This window comes from Notolepis coatsorum, assembly GCF_963971535.1.
Source record: "Notolepis coatsorum genome assembly, chromosome: 9".
Taxonomy (NCBI): Eukaryota; Metazoa; Chordata; class Actinopteri; order Aulopiformes; family Paralepididae; genus Notolepis; species Notolepis coatsorum.
In genome coordinates this window covers 83,255,190-83,271,576 of record NC_140173.1, presented here as the reverse complement: position 1 = coordinate 83,271,576, position 16,387 = coordinate 83,255,190, and positions in this window count along the sequence as shown.

Below are 16,387 nucleotides of genomic sequence, written 5' to 3'. Positions count from 1 at the left end.
TCCATCTTCCACTCTCTCCTGCGTGTCAATGCATATTCCCCATTATTCAAGCATGCAAATAACATAGCAGGATAGCCTGGCCTGAATCTCATTCACAACAACCAAAACCTGTTCACTTCAGCCCAAAACCAGGTCCTACTAATCACCACAAAGTACCACAAAATACCCAAAAGTACCACAAAATACCCCCAAAGTATACCCCAAAATTACCATAAAATACCACAAAATACCCCAAATTATACCCCAAAATACCATAAAGTACCTACCTGTTCACTTCAGCCCCAAATATGTAAAGACGGAGCTAAAGTGACTTACTGAACCAGATGAAACACATTCGGTCCAGCCCTTGAGGTGTGGCTGAGCCGCTGAGATCAATATTATGCCTACATAATAAACATCTGATAGAAATAATAATCCAACCTTCACTGGATTATTTAACTGATTTTAACTTTAAAATCAGTTCTTCTCAGTCACGATGAGGAACCTCAGAGAACCTATAGCCCCCAGCTCGTATCTATGTGGTGGGCCTCCGAGCGGGGAGGGGGGGGGCAGTTTTTGGTTGGTGTGAGACATGTCCTTGACGACGCCGCCTGCCCCCCCCCTCCTCCGACGCCGCTCGTGCTGGACGGGACGCCGGCGATGCGCCAGGACTGAACCCTCCGCCACCCTCCGTGGTGCTTTCCGGTCTGTGGGAGAGCAGGTGCCACACAGCCCTCTCTCTCTCTCTGAAGCACTGACACCCCCCCCCACCCACACCTTTCTTTCTGTCCTCCCATATTATCTCCCGGCTGAAAGAGTGGAAAGATTGCTTTTGATGGCACAGGCTGCTTTCGTACTTAGTTTGTCACACGGGAGAGTGGAGTATTTTGTCTGTTTATTGAGTGAGTTAGGTTCAGGTAGTTCATCCAACGGGGATTTTAATTGTATTTTTCAGTTCGACAATGTCCAATTTCCCTTTAATTATGATATACCGGTACGTACAGCGAGCTTTTAGGGTGCAGACTGAGAGAGAGAGAGAGAGAGAGAGAGAGAGAGAGAGAGAGAGAGAGAGAGGGTGTAAAAATTTACACCAGATTGCTGTGGAAAATCGAATGGACTCTCTCCTCTCCTGTCTCGAGATGGCACCATCAATAACATTAGCTTTTAGACAAGCTAGGATGGGGGGGGGGGGGGGGGGGGGGGGGGCGGGGGAGAAAGAGGAGATGGTTGTGGATGAGATTTGTTGAAAGTACAGGCGGCTTAAACCAATCAATGGCTAACTGGGTCGTCCTCTCCATTACCGAGACTTGAGTTATGTTTAACATTACAATTTAGCCGCTCAAAGAAAGACGGATGAACAGCATTGTTGTGATTGGGGGAGAAGAGGGAGAGAGAGAGGGAGAGAGAGAGAGAGGGGAATAGAGAGATGGAGAGAGAGAGAGAGAGAGAGAGAGAGAGAGAGAGAGAGAGAGAGAGAGAGAGAGAGGGAATATAGAGGGGGGACAGAGAGAGGGAGAAGGGAGAGAAAGCGGGAGAGAGGCGAGAGAGAGGGAGAGAGAGAGAGAGTGAGCGAAGAGAGAGAGAGAGGGGGGAATATAGAGGGGGGACAGAGAGAGAGAGGGAGAAGGGAGAGAAAGCGGGAGAGAGAGGGAGAGAGAGAGAGAGTGAGCGAGAGAGCGGGAGAGAGAGAGTGGGAGAGAGAGAGGGGGGGAGAGAGAGATCTTTCATCCATGAGAGAGAGAGAGAGAGAGAGAGAGAGAGAGAGAGAGAGGAGAGAGAGAGAGAGAGAGAGAGAGAGGAGCGGGAGAGAGAGAGAGAGAGAGAGCGGGAGAGAGAGAGTGGGAGAGAGATCTTTCATCCATGAGAGAGGGAGAGAGAGAGAGAGAGAGAGAGAGAGGGAGAGAGAGTGGGAGAGAGAGGAGAGTGGGAGAGAGAGAGAGAGAGCGAGCGAGAGAGAGAGAGGGGGGGAGAGAGCGAACGAGAGAGAGAGAGCAGGAGAGAGAGAGGGGGGAGAGAGATCTGTCATCCATGAGAGAGAGAGAGGAGAGAGAGAGATCCTTCATCCACGAGAGAGAGAGAGAGAGAGAGAGAGAGGATGTGTCCTTCCCTTGCTTCCCTGCTCCTCCATCTCTATCTCATTGGCCCACTTATGAATGAAGGTTTATCGCTCTCTCGCCCGACAGCTCATATGGCCGTGTGGACGTGTGGAGCGCCACCAAGGCTGTACTTCGGAGCGTGTTTACAGCCGTCTTTTGTCTCTCGCCTGTCATCGCTCTCTCTTATTAAGAATAAATGCTACGACGTGAGACGGCGTGCATTGAAATTCAAATAGGGTTTGACAAAAATGGTAAATGGGCTGCATTTATATAGTGATTTTAATCCGACGCGCGGCTTTACCCACTCATGCCTCACAAATTCACCTGTTCGCGGCGGAGGTGACCGTGCGAGGTGCCTGACCTGCTCACCGGGAGCAGTGAGGGGGTTAAATGTCTCGACCTTGCTGCCAGGAGGAGGCGGAGTCGACCTAGAGCCTTCAGAATAAGATAAGATACGATCAGATATTCCTTTATTTATTGATCCCCTTGGGGAAATGCCGGCATCATAGCAACATGGGGGGGGGTACAGGTAGTAAAAACAACACAAGCAGTGTAAACAAATAAGTCAATATAATTTACTATCTAACTAACTGAAAAAATATAGTATTCACAGTGACACATACGGTGCAGCAGCATGCATACGGTAGTGTTATTGTCCTCCTTGGGTTCCTATTAGTTCTAGTCGGATGTCTGGCAGCAGTCCCTGCCCACTGTTGTGGAGCCTGATGGCCGCTGGTATGAAGGACTGTCCGAGGCGGTTAGTTGAGTGTCTGGGGGGTATGAGTCTGTGGCTGAACGTGCTTCTCATCTTGACTAGCTCGTCGTAGAGGGGGTGGGAGGGATTCTCCAGGATGGCAGCCAACTTCCTTCTCATCCCCCTCTCTGCCATCACAGGGCTGTACGTTAACTTTTTTTGCACATAGCACTGGTGCTACAGAGGTTGATAGTTTTGTAGCACAGGCCAAAATCTTGTAGCACGAGTATAAAACGTCTCTAAAATCTCTAAAACAACCACAAGTAGTGCAGTTCATTACTTAAATAGGTATGTGACAGGCAAGGGACATGAATCTTGCATACAGGGCACACAAAATCCAAACTTTAACAAGAAATGCTTTTCAGACAAATTCTTTCTTTATTTGCCCATAATCTGTAAAACAAAAAAACAAGGACATAACCATATAACTGATATAACAGAAGCAGTCTGAGACCAGGCAGCGCTGGTGTGGATTACAGGGAAAGCTAGAAACCAACCTAGAAACAACTAGAAACCAACATAACAAATATATATAATGCATACAAACACCTGTGTACATATTTGTGGAACCAAATAAATAAATCTATTATTATTATTATTATAATTATTCAAGTGTGTGTGTGTGTGTGTGTGCGTGCATGCATGCGTGTCACAGTTCCAGCATGTCTGCTGGCCACTTTTTCAGATTTGGCCTCCTGGCCCTCTTGGAAGACGCCAACCATTTTGCTGCTACATTGCTAGGGTTGAATAGCTCCAATGGACAGCCTTCCGTGCTGATGCGGATCAAGTCTTCAGCAGTGGAGACATGGAGGCTGCTGCGGGTACTGTTCTTAATCTGGTTTTGGGCTGAAAATCCACGCTCACACTGAGCGGAGGAGATCGGCATCACAAGCAGTATTTCAGCCAAGTGCAGGAAGTTCTGAAATAAAAAATAAAAAGGAGTAAAACTCAATTAATTTATTCTGTAGAGTACACATGACTTTGTAAATTCTGAAGAATATTAAATATTACAAACCTTAAAGTCTGAACGATATGGCTCCTTGGTGAGCAGTGTCTGCCACAGCCCTAGGTATGACTTGTCTGCAAAAGTTGTACTGATGAGAGTCTTCAGCTGCTGCCATTCCTGAAGGACCTGCTCCGACTGGCATCCACCACTAGGTGTCAATAGAGATACAGGGAGAGAGATTAGGGGAGAAATAAGGTGTAGAAACATTTAGACATATACGAAATGTGTGAAACTTAAAACATTGAACATGTTATAGATTCATTAAAATAAATATTGGTCATACCTCTTACTAAAATGAGAATTTGCAATATTGGCCTATCTACTCACTTTCTGAGAAGTTCTGCAAAGTGTTGGAGAAGAGACTGAACCTCTGCCCTGCCGTAGTCCAGTAGTGCAGCTCGACTCTCTGGCCATGCGTCATGGTTAAAAATTCTGAAGCAGTCGACTACACCTTCCCCTGACTGACTCATCACGCAGCTGAAGCGTGATCTGATCTCCTCGACTGCCATGTCAACAGCTGCTGCCACATGCAGATTACTGAAAACACCGGCATCCGTCAAGGAAACTTGCCCTTTCAGCTCCATGCCCTGAAAAGCATGTTAATGTTAAAATTGAAATACCAATAACAACTGAAAAGATTATTTTCTAAATATGTTCTTGTATTTGCTATTGTATCACACCTGAAAGGTAACACTCTCTCCCTCAGAGTGACTGCTCAGAAACCTCTCCAACATCCCTCCTGGCTTGTGCCTCAACTTCATCCCTTCCAGTTCAGACACTGTTCTCTTTAGCTCAGCAGAAGCCTTTGGTAGGATCAAGTCGTTTGCCTGAAGGATCCGGCTGAGGCTCCCTAGTTCTGCAAACACGTCAGCCATGAAGTGGCTGAAGGCGCAGAACTCTGCACGTTCCATCTCACACTTGACCTAAAAAATAATTTCAGAGATTGCAGAAAATTACATTATTTCTAGAAACAACATGGTTAAGAAAAGATTCAGCAACTCGAAGCAAGCATTTATTTTGAAATATATTACCTTCTTAGCCCTTCCTTTCACCTCGGCAGAGGGAGAGGATGCAGCCAGGTGGGTCATGTGCTGCAGGGTTGCAGCATATTGGCCGCTGTCCTGTTCATCCTGTCCTGGTTTGAGAAGTGCATGCAATGCACGCTCAATATGAGGAAGCCAGCGTGTGCCTTTGACGCTGGAAGGGTTACTGATATTGACTCCCAGCATGTTGCCCACTGCCTGCAGCTCCCTCTGAGATTTTGGGCTATAGTGGTATGTTTTCCACAGCAGGTGGAGGAGGTCATAGAGTTTAGCTACCATTGGCTCCTTTTTTTGGACTGTCAGCATGGCCAATTCCAATCTAAATGAATGACAGTGTAAAAGTAGGTTTGATTAAAAAAACAAGTGGTGTGGCGCTTCAAAGTCTGAATGTTTCTATAATACAATTTACCATGTAGTCTTTAGCCTAATTAGAGAGGAAACATATTACTGTTCTGATGAGGATGATTTAACAAGAATCAATCATGAAATTATACCAATTCTTGATTTTATGTACAGTTGGATCACATTCAATGTATCAAATGTACCTGTGAGGCATGCAGTGCCACGGAATGACATGCTCCCCGACCTCTTCTTTGAGCAGGGCAATGACACCTCCACGATGTCCCATATTCACCGCAGCTCCATCTGCTCCGAAGCCAACGAGCTTTTTCATCCATCCGGTCTCCTGTCCCAGCTGCTCAAAAGCAGTCTTGGTGGCTTGTAGTGTTCCTTGAATGAGATCCATGCATGCACACGCACACACACACACACACACACACACACGCACACACACTTAATCAGAAATACAAGGAACTCTGCATGAATGAAAAGTGCTTTATAAATAAAATGAATTATTATTACCTTATTTGCATATTGTCTCGTTATTAGATAGATAATTAATACTTTATTGATCCCGGAGGGGAATTTAAGTAGCCAGTATTTAAGTATTGAAAAACGTCATAATAGTGTCTACTCACCTAATGCATGGGCATGCTCTAGCTCCTGTTGGCCGATCAGTTGGTTCACTGGTTTTCCATTTTTGATCATTCGAATGTAGACCATCTCGCATTCTTTGTTTGAAGCGTCAGTGTCCCCATCAATCATCACGGACAGGTAGCGGTTTCCTCCAATTTCATCCACCAGGTCCGACTTCATTTCATTTGCTATTGTCTCGACCATCTCTCCACATCGGACGTGGTTGTCATACGATGGAGTTATATCGGCTCCGTTCTTTTTACACAGTAAAATTAGTGGCTTAAATTTTGTGAACGGCATTTCTTCTTTGGCGATGCAATATGCCACATTCATCTTCAGCTTCACCTCGCGCAGATCAGAATCATCCGCTCTGGTTGCCTGTTTAGTCAGCGAGTGCAAGAGGGTGCCGGCCCGCTCGGGGTTATGTTTAGAGTTGAATGCATCCCGGGCAAGAATGTGTCGATGGGACGTATTATGCTTGCTAACATTATCCCTTTTTAGGATCTTGTTACCCACGACATATGGATTTTCTGATCTAATCTTTTCGGGAGCCTCTCGGCACCAGTGACAGAATAATAGCTGCTCTTCCTCGTTAAAAATTAGCCACGGAAAGTCATTTTTCCACTCCGCGTTATATCTGTAAACCTTAATCTTCTCCTTCTCCTGTCTCGTTTCTATTAACGGTGGTCCCTCTCGGGCTCGTTTGGGGTTTTGTACTTCTTTTGGATTTAAAACCTTAAAAAAGCGCTTCATCTTGTCAGAAACTGTCTCAGTCACTGTACATTGAGCTCGCACCTGGCTGCTGGCTCGCGAGTCGCGGGGATATTGTTCGCTAGGGATTATGGGATTTGGTGTTTTGATATGGACTCTACGCGAGACAGGACATTGTTTTTGATCGCACGAGACTACAAATACCAAGTGGATAGCGTGGCGCTGTGGTCCATTTATATAAGTCACACTTTTTTTTTTTTTTTTGCTTGGCGACGGGCCATCGCACCCGTGCTAGTGAAGTCAATTCATTCATCGCACAGACTGACGTCAGTGTCGCACGTGCGATATATATCTCGCACCGTACAGCCCTGCATCACCTCTAGTCTGACCAGCTCGACTCCCACCACGGAGCTAGCCTTCCTCACCAGCTTGTTTAGCTTGTTGGTGTCCCTCGAGTTGGTGTACCCCCCCCCAGCATGCCACAGCATAGAAGAGGACGCTGGCCACTACAGACTGGTAGAATGACTGCAGCAGTCTATTGCAAACATTGAAGGACCTGAGTCTCCTCAGGAAGAACAGCCTGCTCTGTCCCTTCCTGTAGAGGGCCTCTGTGTTGTCCGACCAGTCCAGTTTATTGTTCAGGTGTACCCCAAGGAACTTATATGACTCCACCACCTCCACCTCCTCCCCTCGGATAGTGATGGGAATCGGGGGGGGGGCCTCTTCTTGCCCCTCCAGAAGTCCACCACCAGCTCCTTGGTCTTACTGGTGTTGAGTTGGAGGTGGTTGCTGTCGCTCCACCCCACGAAGCTCTCCATACAATTTACCATACCATTACCATACAACCGCTCTGAGCCACGGTCGCCCCTGACAACAGCATGGCTGACGAGTAGGGTTAGGTCCAGAACCACGTTTTCCAAGAACCTTGGATTCTAACACGTTACTTACCGACGGGTGTAAAAAGTAGCCCGAAATTATACTTAAGTGAAAGTATGGGTACCGTCTCACAATCTTACTCAAGTAAAAGTCAGAGTATCTGGCTAAAAACACACTTGAGTAAAAGTAAAAAAGTTTCTACTTTTAAAGTAAAAGTAAAAAAAAATGTATTCCGAGGCAATGAAATGTTCCGTTTCGTCCTCTTCATCACTCGTACTATCGTTTGTGGCCATCTTCTGTAGCTTGTCACTCTGACTGTCTATTCTTCTGATAGCAGGTGTTAAATCAAAGATTCCTGCTTTCTAGTCTGGCACAAGGACCAATCAGCATGGGTATGGGCGGGTTCATTTTCCATTGATGGGGATTTGATGGGCTGTTTTTAAATAAAGTGTGTCCGCAGGATTAATAACGTTAACGTTAGTTCGGCCAGAGAAACAAATATACTAATAAAAATGGTTGGACCTGCGAGATTTGTACTTTGTACTTTGTAGGTCTGCATTTTAAATGTAAGGAGTAAAAAGTATGTTTTTTTTCTCTGAAATGTAATTGAGTAAAAGTACAAGTACAGGGGCGATAGTGGCTCAGGAGGTAGAGCCACTGTCGCCAGTCATCGTCCTCCTATAGGAGCGCTCACAGAGCCAGTAGGAGGAGGGGAGTGGGGCAGGCAAACAGCGTAACACTTAATAACACGGTCAATGAGCTCACACACACACACCCACACACACACACACACACACACAAATATCAAAGGGCATGACCCCTATCCAACAGCGTTGAACTTGCAGTACATTGTGGCCTATATATGCATGGATTGTGTAGCATAGCATGTATCACAATTCCATTGATAGCACACACTGTGTGTGTGTGTGCTATCAATGGAATTGGGACTAATGCTAAATGAAATAGCATTGATTACAACACACACACACACACACACCACATCAAAGGCTTGAACCCTCTCAAACACCTTTGAACTATGGCGAGGCCTGCATACCACACACCACACACACACACACACACACACACACACACACACACACACACACACACACACACACACATGTACATGTACATGCTTTGATGTACAATGGCTGCTGATTTATTTTGTGTTCATTACAGGATCCGACACCGAATCCGGGGCCGATACACCAACATGCTTGGGTATGTACTAACTACATTTATGTATGTGTAAATGTATTACTATTGTGTTTTATGAGACTTACTTACTGAATGAATTTAATCCAATTCAGATTCTGGCGCAGACCCCGCAGAGAGTGACGCAGAGACTGGCAACGACATAGGATCACATTCTACTCCTGCAGGTAATTGTACATCAAATATAACACATAATGCTATATATATATATATATATATATATATATATATATATCATGTAAATACAATGACAATACGTTGCCCTAGTGTAATGTATTACATCATGTGATTCTAGAACTGGATGCTAGTCTGGACATGCCGGAACCCGTTGCAGGGCGAAAACGCACATCTAAGAGCGGTAAGTTGGCCTCACTCTGCACACCACTTCCAGCTCTGACCTCTGACCCCCACACCACGTCCAGCTCTGACATCTGAACCCCACACACACTCACTCATTCACTCACACACAGTTTGTAACTACGTGGCATATGAATGTCTACAGTAGGGGTGTTATAGTATATTTGTATAATTGACAGGTCGTGGCGTGCAACGCGGAGGAGCGAAGAGCAGGGCTGCGATCCGTCAGGAAGAGGAGAATGCCTGGTCTCGTGAGGGCTGGGTGCCTCACAGGATCCCCTTCACAGCCCAACCGGGGTTGCTCCAGGACGCCGCAGCACTCAAATCGTACCGGCCTGCGAAATGGATGGATCTGTTCCTGACAGATGCTTTTCTGAATTCCATTGTTGCCCAGACCAACCTCTACGCTGAGCAGTCCATTGCCCGGCTGGACCCCACGCTAACCAGTAGCAGGGCACTGCTTTGGAAGCCCCTCGCATTGAAGGAGCTGAAGAAGTTCCTTGGACTCAATTTCCTTAGCAGTGTCCTGCGGAAGCCTCGCGTGGACCAGATGTGGACCACTGACGACATGATGTACACACCATATTACTCGCAGACCATGCCACGCAACCGGTTTCAATTGATCTGGCGATTCCTCCACTTTGCGGACAATACTTCCCTGGAAGTTAGAGACAAATTGTGCAAAGTACGCCCTGTAGTCGACCATGTAAACGCGAGGTGCAAGGACCTGTACCAGCCTGAACGTGAGCTCGCCATTGACGAGGGGGTGATGGCATGGCGAGGCCCCTGACCTTCCGGGTCTACAACCCCAACAAGCCCACCCGCTATGGCATCAAGTCTTACTTCCTGTGCGAATCACGCACAGGATATTGCTTTGCATTTAAGCCACATTGTCGGGAAGGCTCGCTCCTGGGGGACACGTCATCGGTCTGCTTGGACGTCTGTCTGGGGCCGGATATACGTTGTACATGGACAACTTCTACAACTCGGTACGTATGTCCGCCAGGCTCCGACAGTTGAGGACCGACGTCTGTGGTACCCTCAGGAAGCACCGGGGGGAGCCAGCCATCATCAAGAACGTGACCAAACGTGACATCGGTGTGGGGGAGCGCATTGCGGTCAACAACAAGGAGGTCCTGATCGTGGCATGGCGCGATAAGAGAATCGTGAAGACCATCAGCAGCTACCACGAAGACACCATGGAAACGGCGATGGTGTGGAAGAAGGGCAAAGCGCTGAGGGTGGAGATGCTCAAGCCGTCATCAATCATGGAGTACAATAAATTCATGAACGGCGTCGATCAGCTGGATCAAAATATCTCGTACTATCCGGTTACACGTAAGACTGGAAAGTGGACCAAAAAGTTTGTGATGTATCTGATCCAAATATGTATGTTCAACGCTTTTGTCTTGTACAAAAAAAAGCACCCACAAGGGCATTACCACAACCTCTTCCGGTTCACCAGGGCTGTGGTGCGGACCTACACAGATGGTCTGGAGAAGAATATTCCTGGGGTGACAGCGAAGATGGAGGCGGAGGCAGGGGAGGAGGCAGGGGAGGAGGCAGGGGGTGGGGATGAGGAGGAGGCAGGGGCTGAGCAGGTGGGGCGTGGCGACCCTAGGGCCCCACTGGGGGACCCGCAGAGCAGATTAGTGGGTGGCTTTGTGAAGCATGTAATGGTTGCATACAAAGCCACCCCCAAGCAAAAGCTACCGTGTAGGAAATGTCGGGTCTGCAGTAGGCGTGGCATCAGGAGTGAGACCAGATATTTTTGCACATCGTGCAAAGTCCCCCTGCATCGTGACAAATGCTTCACTCTGTACCACACAAAGAGGGATTTCTCTAAATAGTTTCTTTATTAGTTGTCATACAGAAGTACAGACTACTTCTAAATAATCCGGCACACAGAAGTACAGATTACTTCTAAATAATCCATCATTGTGTGATACAGACAGAACCATGTGTACCGGTACATAGTATAGCTAGCTGAGAGTAGTATAGTATAGTGTAGTATAGTATAGTATAGTATAGTATAGTATAGTATATTATAGTATAGTATAGTATAGTATAGTATAGTATAGTGTATGGGTAGTTGCACTGTTTTCTGTACAAGACAAATGCGTTGAACACATGTATTTGGGCCACGGTTGTCGATATTGCATAGGCATGTTTGGACCACTTGCAGATGAGACGTTATGTTAGCGATCTAGCTGTATCGACTCCATTCATAATTTGCATTGTGTGTGTATATAGTTTATTTTTTTATTTATCTTTTTCCCCCCTCATTTTTACCGTTTGCACAGAACCAATGGTTGCTGACAGTCACCCAGTTTATAAAAGTATATACTGTAGGTAACATACCACACTTTTCTAATGCAGTCCATTGGCCTCTTATTTATATACTTTGGAAGCATGTATTAGATATTTTTTGGTCCACAGATCATCTGGCGCTTCATCCATTTATCAATGGACAATGCAGTCATCGATGCGAGAGACCAAGTAAGATATGCCCTGTAGTTCATGTGACGTGCCTGTACTGTGAATGTTACCAGCAAACTTCTAAATGCACTGAAACAATGGTTGGTTATCCTCCAGTGTTCACTTTTTATAAGGTATTGTCTTGGTAAATTACCATAATCCTATACTGTGAATGTTACCAGCAAACTTTTAAATGCACTGAAACAATGGTTGGTTATCCTACAGTGTTCACTTTTTATAAGGTATTGTCTTGGTAAATTACCATAATCCTATACTGTGAATGTTACCAGCAAACTTCTAAATGCACTGAAACAATGGTTGGTTATCCTCCAGTGTTCACTTTTTATAAGGTATTGTCTTGGTAAATTACCATAATCCTATACTGTGAATGTTACCAGCAAACTTCTAAATGCACTGAAACAATGGTTGGTTATCCTCCAGTGTTCACTTTTTATAAGGTATTGTCTTGGTAAATTACCATAATCCTATACTGTGAATGTTACCAGCAAACTTCTAAATGCACTGAAACAATGGTTGGTTATCCTCCAGTGTTCACTTTTTATAAGGTATTGTCTTGGTAAATTACCATAATCCTATACTGTGAATGTTACCAGCAAACTCCTAAATGCACTGACACAATGGTTGGTTATCATCAGCCAGTGTTCACTTTTTATAAGGTATTGTCTTGGTAAATTACCATAATCCTATACTGTGAATGTTACCAGCAAACGTCTAAATGCACTGAAACAATGGTTGGTTATCATCAGCCAGTGTTCACTTTTTATAAGGTATTGTCTTGGTAAATTACCATAATCCTATACTGTAAATGTTACCAGCAAACTCCTAAATGCACTGAAACAATGGTTGGTTATCATCAGCCAGTGTTCACTTTTTATAAGGTATTGTCTTGGTAAATTACCATAATTTTATACTGTGAATGTTACCAGCATATGTGTCTAATGCACAGCAACAATGGTTGGTACTGATGACTTGTCACCCAGTTTATTGAAAATGTTTTGCAATAAAAATGTTCATTTCATCAAAGTTTCAAGTTTTCTGCATTGTAAAGTATTCTGTATTTTATAATAATGTTTTCTGGACCTACACCAGTAGTTATAACTTACTTGTTCATTAGCGCCAGGCATGGTGGTTGATAAGGTAGTAGTATTTCCAGGTGAAACTAATTGATATATTATCAATACAAGATATTATTACTTTATGAATGTGTTTATCATGTATGGACGAATAAATTGGAAAACAGGTAGGTACAGAGCAACACAGTGTCTACAACACAGGAGCAGATTATGCACAGTACATGAATGAGAAACAGTCGAAATGTTTTTTTTTAGTTTATTGAATGCACATGATCTATAATACCTGATCGGTACAATATCTACTAACCTGATCAATAGAATATATTCCCACCTGATCGATATAATAGTATTACTGCATTTCAAGTTTGTCAGTCAGTTGGACTGTCAATCAATCAATCAATCAAACAACCAACAAAACAATCAATCAATCAAACCAATCAATCAATCTATCAAACAATCTATGAATCAAACAACCAATAAAACAATCAAACAATCAATCAATCAAACAACCAACAAAACAATCAATCAAACAAATCAATCTATGAATCAAACAACCAATAAAACAATCAAACAATCAATCAATCAAACAACCAACAAAACAATCAATCAAACCAATCTATGAATCAAACAACCAATAAAACAATCAAACAATCAATCAATCAAACAACCAACAAAACAATCAATCAATCAAACCAATCAATCAATCAATCAAACAATCTATGAATCAAACAACCAATAAAACAATCAAACAATCAATCAATCAACAACCAACAAATCAATCAAACAAATCAATCTATGAATCAAACAACCAATAAAACAATCAATCAATCAAACAACCAACAAAACAATCAATCAAACAAATCAATCTATGAATCAAACAACCAATAAAACAATCAAACAATCAATCAATCAAACAACCAACAAAACAATCAATCAAACCAATCAATCAATCAAACAATCTATGAATCAAACAACCAATAAAACAATCAAACAATCAATCAATCAAACAACCAACAAAACAATCAATCAAACAAATCAATCTATGAATCAAACAACCAATCAAACAATCAAACAATCAATCAATCAAACAACCAACAAAACAATCAATCAAACAAATCAATCTATGAATCAAACAACCAACAAAACAATAAAACAATCTATCAATCAAACCAATCAATCAATCTATCAAACAATCTATGAATCAAACAACCAATCAAACAAATCAATCTATGAATCAAACAACCAATAAAACAATCAAACAATCAATCAAACAACCAACAAAACAATCAATCAATCAAACCAATCAATCAATCAAACAATCTATGAATCAAACAACCAATAAAACAATCAAACAATCAATCAAACAACCAACAAAACAATCAAACAAATCAATCTATGAATCAAACAACCAATAAAACAATCAAACAATCAATCAATCAAACAACCAACAAAACAATCAATCAATCAAACAAATCAATCTATGAATCAAACAACCAATAAAACAATCAAACAATCAATTAATCAATCAAACAACCAACAAAACAATCAATCAATCAATCAAAACAATCAATCAATCAATCAAACAATCTATGAATCAAACAACCAATAAAACAATCAAACAATCAATCAAACAACCAACAAAACAATCAATCAATCAAACAAATCAATCAATCAATCAAACAACCAACAAAACAATAAAACAATCTATCAATCAAACCAATCAATCAATCTATCAAACAATCTATGAATCAAACAACCAATAAAACAATCAAACAACCAATCAATCAAACAACCAACAAAACAATCAATCAATCAAACAAATCAATCAATCAAACAACCAACAAAACAATAAAACATTCTATCAATCAAACCAATAAAACAATCTGTCAAACAATCAATCAATCAAACCATCCATCCATCCATCCCAGTCTAAATTGCTTTATAACACGTTCAGTACCTATTATCACCCCGCCGGCGCACCTTTCATAAAAGTGCCTGTAACTCCTGTTCTAAAGAATTTACCTGTATTTTTACCCTTTGTTGACGTTTTTTAACTTGTAATTGTGAACGAACGAAGACATGCAGAAACAAACGGTATTTTTCATTGTGTACATCAACTTGTCGTCTTCAAATGAGCCAAACCATTTCCCCATAGTTATAATATAAAATATAGAAATAGCTCCGCTAAGATCATGAGATATGCTAAAATCGCCCAGGAATCCTGGCAATCCACAGTCATTTTCCGGATTTCTGGCCGGCACCCAAAGTGTTAACGCATTGACTGCCGGGGATTAGCCATGGCCCTGTGTTAGCATTGCCACGCTTTAAAACATAGGACTGTGTTTGTAGAGCTATAACTATATTCTATATTATAGCTATGGATACAATACTATGGCCCATTTGACATCGAGTATCTATTGTTCAATATATGAAAAAGAAATAATTTTTTCATCCATACATTCCCGTTTTATACCGTGGTGAATATGAGTATGGTTTTAGATTGGTCTGGGGTAATTCCCGAAATGCTGAGCAATAGCCTTATGCGTGTATTACACTAAAACCGTTGCCATTTCTCGCCGGTACACGCTACTATTTTGAAATCACATCTATATTATCGGTATTATGTTTCATCATGAATGCATGAAAGGGGGGGGGGGGGGTCGTTTTTTGATGCTTTGATCGCCACCAACGGCATATGTTGTGGACTAACGTTACACACACACGGTCGGATCGCATTGAAGACATGCTTGGATCAACGCAAGATTTTTGTATGTACCCCAAAAAGAATATTCCAATTATCTGATCGCCATTCCGAGTATTGATGTCCATCGTGTCGCCAACATAATCCACTACACATCATACATCAGGAGTATTTGATTCTTCTCAATCCGACCATTCTAAACGCTGAGCTTGAGCAATGTTTCAAAGGGTGCTCGATACCGCCGCCTGGGAGGATCTGGCCGGTACTGCACCCTCGGCATCGCAGTATGCCTTCTCCCGACAACATACGGGTCCCTGACATTGAATAGGATATTAAAATCGAAAAAAAGGAAAAACTATCTAATAACGTATATTTATGTGGTTGGCATTCAACGGTCGTCCGCCAAACACTTATATAAACGTGGTTGGCGTCCATTGAGTTGAGATGTTAGAATCCTAATATGAAATGTGTGATTTCATGTTCTATGCCTTATCTTGACTTTGTCTACAGTGTATTTTGCTGCTTTATGCTCATTTTATGCTTATTTTATGCCTAATGTCTGCACTTTATGCATTGCTCTTGATCTGCCAATTTAATGCTAATTTCATGCTTATTTTATGCCTGATGTCTGCACTTTATGCATTGCTCTTGATCTGCCAATTTTGTGCTCATTTTATGCCTGTCTTTTTTACTGCTGTGGAGCACTTTGAGCTGCAATTCTTGTATGAAAGGTGCTATACAAATAAAGTGTATTATTATTATTATTATTATTATTATTATTATTATTATTAGTAGTAGTATTAACAAAAACAACAAAAACGAGGCCATTAATTGCAGTAATTGAGAGCAACGTTAAGACCAGGTTGCTTCCTGTCAAAGTGGAGGTCATCTTTTCGTCACACGTCTCTCGTATTTGTTTCTTCCCAGTGGGGAAGCAAGATGGCAAAGAGGACTGATCCATCTGACCTGGAGGTACAATCGCAAGCAAGCTACATTATAGAGGCTTCCGGTATCAATGTTCCTGGCGATCAAACTTCGACGACGATTTGACGACGCCATTAAATCGTCGCCTAACAAATTGGAATCAAATGGAGTCAACGTC